This window comes from Gorilla gorilla, chromosome 3 (genome assembly GCF_029281585.2).
Source record: "Gorilla gorilla gorilla isolate KB3781 chromosome 3, NHGRI_mGorGor1-v2.1_pri, whole genome shotgun sequence".
NCBI lineage: Eukaryota > Metazoa > Chordata > Mammalia > Primates > Hominidae > Gorilla > Gorilla gorilla.
In genome coordinates, this window is record NC_073227.2 from 135,135,233 (window position 1) to 135,146,900 (window position 11,668).

The window sequence follows — 11,668 nt, forward strand, 5'->3', positions numbered from 1 at the left end:
GAGCTCTTCATGATAATAACACTCAGCCCCATTTCAAACAGCAAGTAACTCCTAATATAGTTTTTTTGTGAGAAGCAAAGTTTTGGGTGTGTGAATATGATGAGCAGGGATTTGGGTACATTTTGCAAAAGAGGGCATCTTTCTCATTTCTGGCTCTGCTGGCAATTGAAGTCACTTTGGATGTTACCTGCTTTGTGTTTTAATTTATTCCCCAAAAGAATGAAGGATATTCTAACATAATATTCCTCTACTATATTCTTAGGACTGATAATATGTAAAACTAGAACTTTCAAATTATCATGGGCTCCTTTAAACTAGGTTTATAAAATTAAATAGCCCATTTTTCTAATACTTTTTATACCACTCAGTAAATAATATATAGCTATAAGATTTTCCTGCTTTAAACTTAATCTACCATTTTTATTACTGTGTCAGTTATGGACCTGAATATATAAATATGCTTATTTTAGTTTAAAATAACAATTATTTGGTTGCATGCATGCTAGAAGAATATTGAAAAAATGTGGAGACAATTGCCAGATGTTTACTGCTAATTGCAATTTTTGTTAAAGCAATGTTATTTTATTTAATGTCTTAGGAAGTCCTAAGCAATGCTCACCGCTGAATGATGCGTTGCAATATCTACAAGTTCCCCCCCACGCGCCGCCCCTTCTAACTGTAAGAATAGCAGCTTTCTAACATTACTACTTTGGAGAAAAAAAAATGCCTCTTAAAACTATGTTGTATTTATAAAATGGTTCTTTATAAAATCTTTTCAGAGAAATAGCTTTGAAAAATTAAATGAACTGGATGTTGATTATTTCATGGGTCTCTTTTTGTGTACAAGATATGCAAAACTGTTCCTGTGAGAACTCAGGATCAGGATGACAAAGAGCCTTCAAAAGAGTAAATAGCATTAAAGTTGATGACTTGGAGTCAGGGAGTCCTGAACTGGAAACCCAACTCTCCTTACTCTCTGTGCACCTCTGAGAATTCTTAACCTCACCTACACAATTATCACTGACAAAATGGAGCGGATAATAGAAGCCTCATTACAGGGATATTGTGACAGTTCAATGATGTAATTAATGGAAGGACTTAGCCTAAAAGCTCACAAACAGTGACACAAGAAAAGAACTGGGCAGCGGTGCTAGGAACCACATCCTTTTCTTCTAAGCCTATGGCTCGTTCCCACATTACAGTACCTGGCTTTTATCTTTAGGAATTCCAGTTTCACTTTTCTCAGCTGATGTAGGCTGCTCATTAGTATTTCTGGAAATAATACTTTCAATGGAGGCAATTCCCTGAGAAACAAAATGAAAGAAAGCAAACAAATCAACGATCACAATATATATAACAAATCTATGGAAAAAAATAAAGCTGTAACAAATAGTCTGCTTTGTTTTTCAGGAAATTTGCACCAAAATAATTTTTTTTTCCCCTGTTGCCCAGGCTGGAGCGCAGTGATATGATCTCGGCTCACTGCAACCTCCGCCTTGGGTTCAAGCGATTCTCCTGCCTCAGGCTCCCAAGTAGCTGGGATTACAGGCATGTACCACCACACCTGGCTAATTTTTTTGTATTTAGTAGAGACGGGGTTTCACCATGTTGGCCAGGCTGGTCTCGAACTCCTGACCTCAGTTGATCTGCCCACCTCGGCCTTCCAAAGTGCTGGGATTACAGGTGTGAGCCACCGCACTTGGCCATAAATTTTCTTAAATGTACTTTTCAGCTTCTTTTATAATTCCTATGGAGGACTAAAGATGACTTAGGCTATACTATAAAATGTAAATAGACCTTCCTGAGTCAAATTACAAATTCTTAGTGATTTCTTGCATTGTGATTAAGAAGAAATCTATTGAGTTCCTGCCACACTCTGGCTCTGGTATTGTGTGCTGGGGATTAAGTGGTCAGCAGGACGGGACTTCTCTGCTGTCCTGCAGCTTGCAGTGAAGTGGTGGAGTCAGAGATGAATTGTGTAATTATGAGTCTGAAAAGTATGGGGAAGGGGAAAGACTAGATGATTTGGGGACACAGCAAGGGAATTTACTCTAACTTAGCTTGGTCATATATTCTCTCTGGAGTAGGTAATATATGATTTCAACCCTAATAAAGAGACAAACTGCCTCAGAGACAGGTAGCTTTCTTCACTAGTAAAATAATTTTATTGAGCCTTTATCATAAAGAATTACTTTTAAAAAATTCACTGCTGTTATTGACAGATAATATTGGATTTTTTTCTTTGCTATGTAGAATTGAATAATAACTGGTTTGATAACCAATTGTTATTGGCTAATAATGTGGTAGGTGCTTTACAGAATTTTAATACAAATTTGTGAAGTATTATTTTCATTTTGTAGATGGTGGAAACATGGTAGACATAGAATTAAAGAACGTTTCTAATGTCACACAGGTAGAAAGTGGTGGAGATGTGTTCCAGGTCTGGTACTCCCAACAATGAGGAGTCTGTAATCTCAGAACGATAGCACTCAGTCAGAGCAAGTGAATTTATTAGCAGGAGGCTATCATTTCCATTGTTCTATTCTTTAAAATAAATCTTCATGATAAATATAATAAAGATTAAATGGAATAAAAAATTTTAGGCTTTCAGATGAAAACAATGCTTGAGCTGGTTACTGAATGAGAAGGCGAGAATGTGGACTTCACAAGGGCAAGGACCTTTGCTTGATTTATTCACTGGTGAACCCAAGTGCTTAGAACACTGCCTACTGCTGAAAATTATCTGTTGAATTAACAAAATGACAAATGATAAAAATTAACCCAAAATGAAAGAATCATTTATCATTGTGAGGAGAAAAGATGCAGCACTTTTTGTATTTGAAGTTTTGTTAACTTCTCTCAAAATTTTTTGAATCATGTGAGACATAGTATCAGACCAACTTAATTGGTAAAATTACAGATTTAGAAATTATATAAAGCCTTGATAAAGGATTTTGATTTATCACTCTCCTGCTAAAGAAAATGGGAAGAAAAGAAATTGCTTGATATGTAATGGGATAGGTTTATTTTTTAAGGGAAAATATGAAGATAGAGTAGAAAGTTGTGTCTATGAGTGGAAGAAATGACAATAATTTTAGGGATCAAGAGGCAGTTTTATAGGAATGCCTCTTCACACACACACACACACATATATATACACACACACACACACACACATATATATATATATATTTTAATATCTCTTTCCTGCACAAAAAATGTGAGGACCTGGGGAAGTTACAGGAGCAATGAAGCAATCAGAACAATATACTTATCATGGAAAACTAATTAGAAACATACAAATAGTCCTGCTAAAGTGAAACATTACCATATATATAATATATACCATATATTTTATATATACATATATACCATATATTTTATATATACATATATATACACATATATATATAAAATATATATATGTGTATATATATGTATATATAAAATATAACCATGTCACACAGGTAGAAAGTGGTGGTATTAGTATATATATTTATTTTACATGTACTATATATATTGAGACAGAGCGTCACTCCGTCACTCAGGCTGGAGTGCAGTGCAGTGGCATGGCCTCGACTCACAGCAACTTCCACCTCTTAGGCTCAAGCGATTCTCAGACCTCAGACTCCTGAGTAGCTGGGATTACACGCATGTGCCACCTCGCCCAGCTAATTTTTGTATTTTTAGTAGAGATGGGATTTTGTCATGTTAGCCAGGCTTGTCTCCAACTCCTAGCCTCAAGTGATTCATACACCTCGACCTCTCAAAGTGCTAGGAATATTATCATATTTTAAAGGAAATTATTAATTGCCATTAGAAAGCATGGTCCCAGATATTGCCCCTATATTTATTTCATCACGATTCATTCAATAAATTATTATTTGTGACACCTAACATGTGCCAAACACTGATTCAGTCCCTTGAAATAGATCACTGAACATAATGGACAAAGGTTCCTGATCTTATGGAACTCATATTCTTAAAGGGGGAAACAATATACAGTTAAAAAATAAGAAAACTATATAGAATTTAAAATACGTGTTGTAGAGAAAAGAAAAAGGAGGGTGGGATAAGGCGTATTGGGAGAGGTGGTGGGCAGGCAGTTACAATTTAAGTAAATTGGTCAGGGTAGACCTTAATGAGAAGATGATATTTAAGAAGAGGAAGAAGAAGAAAAACAAACACAGTGAGGAAGTTAGACATGCAAATATCTGGGAAGAGCATTCCAAGCAGTGGGAACAGATGGTGGGAGGTTCTTAACGCAGGAGCATGCCTGAAATGTTTGAGAAAGAGCAAGAGGCTGCAAGAGCAAGATAGAGAACAGGGGGAGGTGAGGTTTGAGAGGAAGGACAGCCAGGTCATGACTGTGGCATTGTAAGGCCTCAGGCATTTATTGGGTGCAACCTAGGGAGACATTTGAAAGTCTTGTACAGAGTGATGGCATGAGCTGACCTATATTTTTAAAGGATTTCTTTGTAGGGGTTCAATAGTGAAAAAGAGAGAACTAGTGAGGAGACTCGGAGCTTTTAAGGCAAGAGGGGATGGTGGACAAGGGTGGTTGTGGTAGATAGACATGGTGAGAAGTGATCAGGGTATGGGCATATTTTAATTTACTGATAAATTGGTTGTGAGAATTAACAGAAAGAGGAATTGCTTTCAAAGAACTGATTTTAAGCTTCTGACATTAAATTAAATTTTGGTGAGCATGAAATGTAAAACCAGCATGAACTCTGCTGTGGTTTTAATGTGTCCCCCCCAAAAGCATGTATTGGAAACTTAATCTGCAATGCAGCAGTGTTGAGAGGTGGGGCCCCTTGGGAGGTGTTTAGGTCAGGAGGGGTCCACTCTCATGAACAGATTAATGCTGATTCAAAAAGGGCTCGAGTCTGGGAGTTTAAGCTCTTTGTCTCTCTTACCCTGTTTTTGCTCTTCTGCCATGGCCTTTGTCAGATGCTGGCCCTTCAATCTGGAGATTTGACTTCCCAACCTCCAGATCCATAAGCCAATAAATTTATGTTCATTATAAATTACCCAGTCTCAGGTATTCTGTTATAGCAGAACAAAAAGGATTAGGACAACCACCTGACTTTATTGAGGAATTTCAATTTTAATGGAAATATTTTAAATAGTTTAATTATCTTGGATCATTGATTTCACCAGTGATTTTTTAAAAAACATTTTAATTGTATAAGGATAAGTAGAGTATGCCTAGGATTTAAATCCTGGAGGTAGATTTGTATCAACTTTGGAATACGTTTTAAAAAGCATTAGATGTCAGATATTCATCCAGAACAATTGGCTGAGACTCTCTGAAGGTGGTGCCTGGATGCTAATATGTTTTAGTTGAAAAGTTCCCCTGGTGATTCTAATATGTAGCAGATTAGAAAGCTTGAAATATTGCTCATTTGTACTAAGTCAGGAGAAGTATTACCCCCTGAAGGTGAAGAAGTCCGTAACTTGATCTTGGTATTCCAATAACATAAGTTTAATTTTTTCTGAATAATTTAAAGGCAAAGATTCAAGCACCCAAAATATTTTCTTTTCCACTTAGCTCTCATGCCCAGTAAGGGTAGCCATTTATAATAGCTTTTTAGCTAGAACTCCTAGAAATTAGTGCTTGCTCTCAGGAGATATACATATTAATTCTGAAAGTGATGTTGATGCCAAGCCTAGCGTGAGGAAGGAAGCCATGTTAATCACATGGGTTTCAGGTCCATTAGAAACACCAGAGAGGGAGAGAAATTCCTTTTTGCCAAATGGAAAATGTCAAAAAATCAGCAGGGTAAAAAAGAATTGGATTTTCATGCTTCTAAGAAGGAGGAAAATATAAGCAAAATAGAGACTAAAAAAATGCAAGTTAATTCTCCTAAAGAAGTTAATTTAGTACATGTCCATCATTAATTCAAGGATATTACCCTTTTAAAATTACCATTTCTTTAAAATAAAAATGTCCTCTTCTGCTTCAAGCTTCTTCGGAATCATGTCGTCTCTCTACCTGCTGTTCCAAAATACTGGTCTAGGCTTGGTAAACCATGAATCTGTCCTTACCTGCTGGTTTAAGTCTTTGAATTGAGAGTCCTTCTGCTGTTATTCTTTCTACATCCGTCTGCTCACTGGCAATGTTAAAAGATGCTGTTAAAGGAAAAATACAGACAGTAAGATCATTTTTGAAATATTTTTTGGAGCAGAATGCATTTTCCTTACTAAATTATATACGATACAGTCTTTGAAACCATACCTATTATATAAACAAGTTAAATCTTTAGTATGAACAGTCTTATTAAGGCTTGACAATCCAAATTTACACTGAGAAGTATAACTTCATAATAACGAAGACAAGGAAATCTAATCATATGAAATAAATGTTTGCTAGCAAAGTGGGTTATATGAGAACTGTTGTACAAAGAACCACAATGTATTACTATCCTTGAGGGAAAAAAATCAGGATAAACTTATACATATCCATAACATAAATATATAATACAATGACATATACAATATACATATACAATGTGATATATACACATTGACTTAGCTGAAAACTTTAATCATAGGAGAATATCATATGGCATTTGACTCTGATACATACGGGATATTGGAGAATACAACCAATAACACACGTGCTGAACAATATAACCCTCTCAGCAACTGAGATTTCCCAGGTATTCTAGAACACTCCTTTCACTGTATTCCTGAGCACCCAATAAATCACTTTTCTGCTTCCCTTAGACCGGTGTGGTGGCTCATGCTTGTAATCCCAGCACTTTGGGAGACCGAGGTGGGTGGATTGCCTGATCTCAGGAGTTCATGAGCAGGCTAGGCAACATGATGAAACCTTATCTCTTCCAAAAATACAAAAATTAGCCGGGCATGGCGGTGTGCCCCTGGGGTCCCAGCTACTCAGGAGGCTGAGGTGGGTGGATCACTGGAGCCCAAGAAGTGGAGGCTGCAGTGAGCTGCAATTGCACCACTGCACTCCAGCCCGAATGACAGAGTGAGACCTGATCTCAAAAACATTAATAAGTAAAAGTAAAAAATCTGCTTTACTTTTTCTTCCTTATTTATATATTATAGAAAGTGAATAAAATTGCAACATATAACATCAGGCTATGGTATCTAATAATACTCCATATAATACTATATTTAGCATAAAATTATCCGTAAGTGGAAAGCTCATCATATTTGAGGTATTAGGCTTCATTATACATATAGATCTGGAGGCAATAATTCATTTAACTTAAAACAAATTGTGCACTTGTGGTTTCAGCCAGCTTTGAATCCTACTTTGGCCACTTAACCTCCCTGTGCCTCAGTTTTACTACTTGTTAGGTTGGGATAATATTAGTACTTATTTAGAAGATTGTTGGGAGGAATAATTGATTTAATATATGTAGAATACTTAGAATAATGTCTGGCATAGAGTAAGTGCCTTATAGCTATATGCTGTTACAATGTATTTGCTATTATCAAAATTATTAGTTTGGTATTATGTAATGTGATTCCCCAAAAGACCAGTTTTGACATTTCATAACAAAAGGGAAAAGAGTTAATTTAATTATTTAAAAGCTTTGCTTGTAGATAATATCGCATTACTTCTCCCACCCCTTGCTTAAGATCTAAAGAAATTAAGATACCACAGTAAGAAAGGAACATTAAATTAATAAACATATATACAGAATGTTCCATGGGTTTAAAATACAAGCTTGCTACAAACTGCATATCTGGAAAATACCTATCAAAATCATTCAGAGAATTTGGCTCTTGGAATGTGATTCATTATAGTTCATTGACAAATAGTGGATGGCATTGCTTGGTTAAAGAAGTACAAAGATTATTTGAAATGCCTTGCCGGAAGTGTTCATAGAATGAAATGCATAAATAAAAATGAGGAGTATTGTCAGTTTCTCATTTACTGCATAGAGGAGATTTAGCTTTGATGACATACCTGATAGTCAGTATAGAAAGCTCCAGTTCATATTGAAATTCAAACTCTTTTAAAAATAATTTTAATTAAAATTCAAAGGAGTCTAGGGAATTATATCATTAACCTTTTCCTGCTAGAATTTAAGGGATCACTTTTTAGGTCAACGTGAATAATGAGTTAGCTAGTCTCATCCAAATGTCCATTTATACAGCTCCCCAAGCCAAAAGCAGGATTATTAAATCATCAGCCATTTGGCAGTCTTTGCCAAAAGAAAAGTGCCAAATGGGCGTTTTAGGTCATGACTGTCTTCAATTGACAATGCTGCATGACAAATTTAGTGAAGCATTTTCTTGATTTAATTCATTGCTATCTGTACCTGACTCATTCAAAAAATTCTAGAAATAGTTAAAGGCCTGCCAAAGAAAGGAATGAAACAGGTACAAAGAAAAAGATTGGGAACATAAAAATATATTCAAAAACATTTATCAGAGCTCTCTGTAATATGTTTGATTGCATCTGTGTTTGCACTTTGTGATTGAAAAATAGTTAAGGGACTAGTGGTAATCACTTGTCAGGTTATTGTGAAATTTCAAATTTGAAACAAACAAAAAAGGCAAAAGAAATTGAAAGAAGTGTGAGTGTTTGAGGAAGACTTCTTTATTGGGGTTGACATATTCCTAGATAGCACATAGGAAGTAACCTGAATAAAAGGCAAGAGGGAAAACAAGATTATGAGGAAGATAAAGACTATCAAAATCAGTGAAACTATGCTGGTGACCAGAAAAACTGATGGAGAAGATAAAGGAGAGAAGTTTGAACCAATAGTGCTATAAAGGCAAGTAAGTTTCTTTCCACCTCAGCACAACTAAGACATTTAATAGGAAATGCAGTCTTTGTTTCTCTGAACTGTACAGAGAATTTTCAGTCATTAGCAGATTTGAGGAAATCTGTCCCTGGCCCCAAGAAAAGCTGAGGCAATTGATGTCTCGGGACTCAAGTCTTTTGTGGACGGGCTATTGTGAAAAGGGTGGGGTATAGTCTTCCCATATTCAATATTGTTATTGTGGCAGAGTATCTGATGGCATTTTTGAAATTATCATCTTCCTGTTGATGTATATTGGGACAAATGCCACTGCCAGAGTACAATCTCTGAGAAACTATGAACTTCCAAGTAGAAAACTGAAAAGGGCTCGAAGATACAGCTGATTTTATCTTTTTTATAAAATGGAAGATAATCATGTTTCAAAAGAAAGAAAATTGGGAGTAAACAAATGGCTGCTGAGTAGAAGGACAGGGCATATTTTCTTTTACATGATTTAAGCATTAATAATGTGTCCCTTGATTTGGATTGAATTACTTGGAAAAGATAGAAAAAGTGACCCAGACACCTGACAATCTGATAGTAGGATTTTAACCTAAAAGTGGAGAGAGGAGAGAGAGACGGAGAAACCCTTTAATTCAATGAAAAAAAAAGGCCAGAATATGTAAATTATGAGAACTAAATTTTGTAGAGTACTTTTTATAGACTGCAAAACTGTTAAGTATTATATGTTTCTTTTATGTATTAGATTGTTTAATCATCTCTACTTACTTATTGGATAGGTTTTTTCCTCTTTTATTTTTTCTTTTTAAAAATATTCACATATACAGGAAGAAAGTGGGGTCTGAAGAAATTAAGAAACATGATCAAGATCATACTGTTAGTAAAATCTTAAAGTCAGCAGTCTAACTCCCGAGCCCATGTACCTAAATACATGGATAGTACCTAAATACTATTCTCTCTTTCTGATATAGATATGTCACCATAAGAGGAGCAATAATAAAGTATCAAGCAATTCAGGTAAAAAATGTTGAAAATATTAACAGACATCCAAATAATGTGATCATATAACAAAATAAAGGTAAAATTTACTTAGAGTTAATAATTTCCAGGCAGATGGAGAAAATGAAATATGCACTTTAAGGAAAAAATGAAAATGAAAGTGACCAAAAATACACAAGTTTCTACAGTTATGAGATTTTCCAATTATGTGGATGCATTTAGAAGACAAATTATAGAAGGATAGTAGTTGATCTCTTTATGACTGATTGTATTTGTTTGCTATGACCAGCATAACATGGCCACATAGATTGGTGTAAACAACCAAAATTTATTGTCTCATAGTTCTGGAGGCTAGAATTCCAAGATCAAGGAATTAGCAGGGTTGGTTTCTTCTGAGCACTATTGGAGACAATCTGTTGCATTACTTTCTCCTAACTTCTGGTGGTTTGCTGGCAAACTTTGCTGTTCCCTGCTTGCAGATGCAAATTTCTGCTTCATCTTTACATGATGGTCTCTCTGTGCTTGTGTCTGTGTCCAAATTTCCCTTTTTTATAAGAACACTAGTTATAACGTGTAAGGGGCCTACTCTACTTCTGTACAACTACATCTTAACTAATTACATCTACAATGACACTATTTCCCAGTAAGGTCACATTTTGAGGTACTGGATGTTAAGACTTCAGTATATACATTTCTGATGGGACACAATTCAACCAATAAAAATGGACTTGAATAAAATTTTTATTTCTCAGAATGCAGAATAAGTTATAATTGGAAATACTACTCTGAACTTGATTGAGACTATCAAATAATGGTGTTTGCATATGTGTAGATATTGGAAGCAAATGGTTGCAACTAAAGAAGGGAACAACACATCACAAGTGTAGTTGAACATTCAAGAAGGCAGATTTTAATAGGTAAAATTAAAGATATTTATGGAATCTTCTGTCCTGGGACTTTAAAAGGAAAAGTGGCTTAGCAAGGAATGATAACGCAAAAAAAAATTAAAAAATTATAATGGATCCCTACATTGAGGGGTAAAAGCTGGCATTGAGGAAGAGAGAAATATAATGGCATTGCTCTTTCTAGAAAGAGCTTTCTGAAGAACTCAAGTTTACAGCATAGAGCACCAACTAACATTTAGATTCTGTTGATTTAAAGTAAAATTTGTCATGTACAAAACATGGAAATTGGATGATATGACCAAGAACTAGTATTAAAAGTTCTATAAACTTGTATAAATTATGTGAAGAAATCTCTAACTGAATAAAATGTGGCTTCAACAAAAAATGTCAAAGGTACCCAAAGGCTTTTTTAAGGCATGTGAAGAGCAAGGAAGACAAAAGTATGAATAATTCTACCACTTGGGACAGATGGTATAATGTTAACAGACAACAGGGGAAAACAGAAGTCCTTCACTCATGTGGTATTTTTAGCTATTTTGTTATAGAAAACAACCCTTCAGCTAGAGAGGGTAGAACACATATTGACAAGTGGGAATTGAACGTCAAGTGAAGTGATACAATTGATAGAGTAGACCTGGTGTTCCTCAGGATCCAGACACACTGTATTATAGGTTTCAAGGGAAACTGGGGAAGAGATGTCTACATGTCTGCTTCTAATACATTTTCAAGACTTGTAGGAAATGAAAGAAATGATAAAAAAAAATTGGGGGCAGAAAATAACATCCTGGTTTCTAACAAATAGAGGACAAAGAGTGGACTATCTGTATTGCAGATTAGTGAGTTTGAATTAATTCCATAGCAAGATCTACATGACAGGAATTTGACAAACTTTGGTTGTCCCATGTCTTATGGTTTTCCATGTTCTGGGGTTCTTGGAAGAAATCATAAGGGACTGGGGTGAGGGTGAGGAAGGACTATCAGGAGAGGAAGAGTACCCAATCAAAACTAAGATCC

The 11,668-nt window shown here is 35.4% G+C and overlaps 1 long non-coding RNA gene across 1 annotated transcript; it reads right to left on the reverse strand.

The window, feature by feature from the left end:
* Positions 1-1,203: 1,203 nt before the first annotated feature.
* Positions 1,204-6,642, reverse strand: LOC109026514 (uncharacterized). Its single transcript, XR_010133242.1, has 3 exons — positions 6,593-6,642; positions 6,052-6,135; positions 1,204-1,304 (listed from the first exon to the last, which is right to left on the reverse strand). It is a non-coding gene; the product is annotated as an uncharacterized lncRNA (long non-coding RNA).
* Between the last annotated feature and the right edge of the window lie 5,026 nt (positions 6,643-11,668).